The sequence below is a fragment of the Impatiens glandulifera genome, chromosome 6, assembly GCF_907164915.1.
Source record: "Impatiens glandulifera chromosome 6, dImpGla2.1, whole genome shotgun sequence".
Classification (NCBI taxonomy): Eukaryota; Viridiplantae; Streptophyta; class Magnoliopsida; order Ericales; family Balsaminaceae; genus Impatiens; species Impatiens glandulifera.
The window spans coordinates 34915045-34921044 of NC_061867.1; positions in this window are offsets into that span (position 1 = coordinate 34915045).

Sequence of the window (6000 nt, forward strand, 5' to 3'; positions counted from 1 at the left end):
ATATCCTTGTCATATTGACAAAATACTAAATGCACAGTCTTCAGATGAAAAACAAAATAACAGATTACGGCTTACATCAACTATTGAAAGCACTCGGTGGCTCACATTGCAAGCGTGTGCATTGAGAGGGCATGACGAGTTTCCATCTTCTAATAATCGTGGAAATTTTATTAAAAAAAAGCGGAACATAGAAAGTTAAATCTGAGATGCAAGTTGGAGTCAGCCCTAGGTAATTTTTCATCCTGGCTCCGCCCCTGAGTTCGCTGCGTAGTTATTAGAGTGCTGAATCACTACTAGATTTAATATACCATATGAGACATGCAATAAACTCTAGAACAATGAGAGACGATGAAACTGTTTTTAGGAAAATGTGTTAAGCACATGTCTCGAATCAACATTGTATTATGGTGATTACATTGTATTATGGTGATTTTGTTCTTTGTAATATTGTATTTAATTAATTTCTGTGTAGCATTATTTATATATACTAGCATGATTTTTGTGCGATGCAAACGGACAAATATATAAAAAAAATTAAAATTTCTATATTAAAATAATTTAATCACACTATATACTATATTAACGGTTTTCATATTGTGTGTATATATTCTTTCACATTTCCATTTTTATTAATATTTTATGAAGTTATCTAATCTCAAATTTATTATAATTTTTTTTTATAGATTTTATTTAAATACAACTAAAATAAAATAATACAAATATGGTCATTTATTCAAAAATTTAGTTTTTTAGTTTTATTAATTTAATTAAAAAAAATTAACGTGAATTATTACACTATCTTAAATTGGCGAAAATAATATTTGAGGAAAATATGTTTGTATTTTTTTTCTCTTTTGTACATAATTATTTCAGCTTCATTATATCCTCTCAAAAATTTTGAAAACAGTATATTATACATTAAAAGTCAAAATATTAATTAAAATATATGTAAAATGTATATTAAAAAATAATATTGAACCATCTTTTTTATGTCAACCCCATATGTTTCAAAACTATATATATATATATATATATATATATATATATATATATATATATATATATATATATAAATAAATAAATGTTATTATATATAATTTTATTTTGGTTAAACAATATCATTAATTATTATTTTTATTAAAAAAATAATTCAATTTTATAATATTTTGTATAAAAATATATATATTTATAATAATATTATAAATTAAATTAATAAATATTTATCAATTATTTAAAACATATCAAAATATAGAGTTAAATATATTTTGTATTATATATATATATATATATATATATATATATATAATATATTTATTAAATTTTTGTATTAAATATATATATAAATAATTAAAATATTAATATTATTCATTAAAATGCAATTTTATTTATAGTTTTCTTATAAAATATGTTATTAGGGCATTTGTAGCAGAATCCTTAAAATGTGTTCTATCTCTATTATGAAGATAAATAATATAAAAGTTGTAAAAAAAATGCTTTATCAAATTCCCTATCCTTATAATTTTTTAGGGATGATGAACAATGAATCTTTATATTTAGGGATTACTGTAGCATCCCTAAATAATAAAATAATATATTTTCTCTTTCATGAATATTTAAATATATATCAGTAAGTAATTAAGTGGTTAAGGTGGTTGAAAAGTTGATCGTTTTAATGAATATTTAAATGATATATGGATAAGGATAAGGAAGCTGATGTAGAATAATTTATATTTTGATTCTCTAAAATAGGGATATTATTATTTTATATTATTTTTAGGGATACAAAATAAGGAAGCTAGTACAAATGCCCTTAGGTTTTGTTATTGAAAAAAAATTAATAATAAAAAAAATCTAAATCTTTGGAGAAAGAGAATTATTGGGTTCCTTTTGATTTCAAATCATCGTCTTCTTTTGCTTCCCATTTTTCTTCAAATCAAGATCGAATTTTTTCTTCTAGGTCTCTCTTACGTCGTCGTCTCCCTCCTTCGTCGCGTCGTCGTTGCCCACCTCCACTTCTCGTGCTACTTATACCTAAGGAGAAATGAGAGTCAATTTAAGAAATACCTAGATCTAATAAGAAATGAGAGACGAATTTGATGAGAAATTCATATAAAATGTGTAAAAAAAATATATTATTTTCTTTTCTAAATCTACGGAGACAGAGAATACTCGTCTTCATTCGCTTCTCATTTTTTTTCAAATCAAGATCGAATATTTTCCTCTATGTCTCTCTTGCGTCATCGTCGCCCTCCTCCGTTGCATCATTGTCACTCTTCTCCATCACGTCGGCGTCGCCCTCCTCCTCTTCTCATGCTACATATATCTAAAGAGAAAGGAGTGTCGATTTAAGAAAGACTTAAACCTAAGGAGAAAGGAGAGACAAATGTAACGCGAAAATTTGATAAACCGTGAGAATTTGATTAGAAAATCATATAAAATGTGTAAAAATAAAAAATTAATTAATTTTAATTTTTTTTTAAAAAAATATCAAAATCCACGGAGGTAGAGAAATCCTCTATTTCCTTTTAATTTCGAATCCTCGTATTCATTCGCTTCCCGTTTTTTCTTCAAATTAAGATTGAATATTTTTCTCTAGTCTTTCTTCCGTTGTCGACACCTACCTCCTAAGGAGAAAAGAGAGATAATTGTACTGCGAGAATTTGATGAGAAATTCATATAAAATGTGTAAAATTTTGGTAAATATCACCCTAAATTTTTTGTTTTAAACATTATTATATATATTATCTTCGTTTACATAGGGACTCAAACATGCCATCTTACCCTTACTTTTGGTCTTCCCCATCAATCACAAATTCACATGCCATCTTACCCTTAATTTTGGCCTTCCCCATCAATCACAAATTCACATACGCATTTACCACTACGTAGGAACTCACACATGCCATCCACATCGACCACAAATTCATCCACTCATACCCACATGCACAATCATTTATAAATTCGCGTAAACTGAGACTCGAACTCTGGTCTCTAATATGAAATGTGAACACTTTAACCATTAGACCACTTGTGTTTTTTGAATATAATTTAAAATTTTGTGTATGTATAAATATTTAATCCTTGTTAATTAATAATAGATAAAATATATAATGAATAAAAGAAAATTAATTAATTAATTATATAAATAATAAATATGTGAACAATTTAACCATTACCACTTGTATTTTTTAAATTGAATTTAAAATTTTATGTATGTATAAATATTTAATCTTTGCTAATTAATAATAGATAAAATATATAATGAATAAAAGAAAATTAATTAATTAAGTATATAAATAATAAATATGCATAGAAGGATAATAGTAAGAAAAAAAATATATTTATATAAAATTAATGATAAAATGTACTATATATATATATATAGATTTGAGGAGAGAGAAACGCTTAATATTAATTTTTTAATAATTTAAAATATTTATAATTTTTATTTTATGAAAAAAATTATAAAAATGATGTGTAAGAAAATATGAAATATATATATATATATGAGGAAAAAAATAAAAAATAAATTAATTATTAGTGTTACAAAACCGAAATTAATTAGGAAGGTATATTATGAATATGAGAGAGAAGTGAATATAAAAGTAAAATTTGTAATTTTATTTTAAGTTTAATAAATTATTTAAACCGTTATTATATATTATATATAGTATTATTATGTATATTTTAAATATATATATATATAATATTAAATATAAGTTTATATAAAATTAATGAAGAAAAATAATATGTATAATTAGGAAAGATAAATTAGTAAAATAAAAATTAATTAGAAAAGATAAATTAATAATTATGGTATGAGAGATAAATTAGTAATTATGAAGAGGTAATTATGATAAGAGAGAGAAACAGTTATAAAATATAATAAGTCTATGTGATATGTGGTGAGAGCGTGAATATCACCCTACATATAGGATTGAATGCCAAGAGGGATTGATAAATTAATTTATTGTAATGACAATAGATAAGATTGAATGCCAAGAGGGATTGATAAATTAATTTATTGTAATGGTTTAATTTCTAGCTATATATATCCTCATAGTCAGCCCCGAGTTTTGGGCTGCCCTAGTCCCGGAGAAAAAAAGACGATAAATTTTGGTTGTCCTAGGTCTAGTTTAAAAACTTGATAAAAAAATGTTTTGTTGTGATTTAAATCCATAACCATACAAAAGTTCTAAGTCTTATCTTGAACCACTAAGTTACAACATTTTATTTTTAAAATTACAATAAATTTAACTAAATAGCTTAATATTTTTAACAAATGAGCTGCCCTAACCTGAGGGTTTATCGGGCTTACCCCAGGGCTGGTATTGTATATCCTCTCAAGTTGAAAGTTTTAAGATATTTCTTATCTCATTCATCAAATTATATCTTTACAATTCTAAAGTCTTTTATTTGTTTCTGAAGTGTCCTTTGAATTTTTCACTCTATTGAGTGTTTTTCGAATTCTTCGAGTGTAAATAATTATATTTTACTAAGTATAACTTTTTTTATATCCATCTATATTTGGATTCTGAAAGGGACTTAGTTTTCATTGACATATTGTTCGAATTTTAAAATAATTATATAAACTAGAAAGATCCTCGTGCGATGCACACAGATACAAATATATTGTTACAACGTCCCGCGTTTATCAAATTTGGTGTTGAATAAAAAATATAAGGTTTTATTAGTTTAGTTGGTTAGAGAGTTGTACTTGTTTTTTTAGGTTGTGAGTTCGAAACATACCTATAGAATTTTTAATTTTATTTTTAACTGTTTTAAGTTTATGGGCGGTTCTACCCAGAATCCGACCCAAGTATCTATTTACTCTCACATATGTATCCAAATTAACCACAGCTCTCAACCCGACAATCCAGACACTTTAAAAATTAAACATCATTATATATATATAGATTAGTTAGTTAAAAAGTTGAACTTATATTGTTACAACGTCTCGCGTTCATCAAATTTGGTGTTGAATTAAAAATATAAAGTGTTATTATTCTAGTTGGTTAAAGAGTTGTACTTGTTTTGTTAGGTTGCGAGTTCGAAACATACATATAGCATTTTTAATTTTGTTTAAATCCGTTTTAAGTTTATGGGCGGGTCAACCCAGAATCCGACCCAAGTATCCATTACTCTCACATATATATCCAAATTAACCACAGCTCTGGACCCGAAAATCCGGACACTTTCAAAATTAAGCATCATTATATATATATATATAGATTTGATAGTTAAAAAGTTGAACTTATATTGTTACAACGTCCCGCGTTCATCAAATTTGGTGTTGAATTAAAAATATAAAGTGTTATTAGCCTAGTTGGTTAAGGAGTTGTACTTGTTTTGTTATGTTGCGAGTTCAAAACATACCTATAAATTATTTTATTTTATTTTTAACTGTTTTAAGTTTATGGGCGGGTCAACCCAGAATCCGACCCAAGTATCCATTTACTCTCACTTATATATCTAAATTAACTACAGCTCTCGACCTGGCAATCCAGACACTTTCAAAATTAAGCATCATTATATATATATATATATAGATTGGTTAGTTAAAAAGTTGAACTTATATTGTTACAACGTCCCGCGTTCATCAAATTTGGTGTTGAATTAAAAATATAAAGTGTTATTATTCTATGTGGATAAAGAGTTATACTTATTTTGGTAGGTTGCGAGTTCAAAACATATCTATAATATTTTAAATTTTATTTTTAACCGTTTTAAGTTTATGGGCGGGTCAACGCAGAATCCGACCCAAGTATCCATTACTCTCACATATATATCCAAATTAACCATAGCTCTGACCCGACAATTCGGACACTTTCAAAACTAAGCATCATTATATATATAGATTAGTTAGTTAAAAAGTTGACTTATATTGTTACAACGTCCCGCATTCATTAAATTTGATGTTGAATTAAAAATATAAAGTGTTATTAGCTTAGTTGGTTAAAAACTTTTACTTGTTTTGTTAGGTTGCGAGTTCGAAACATA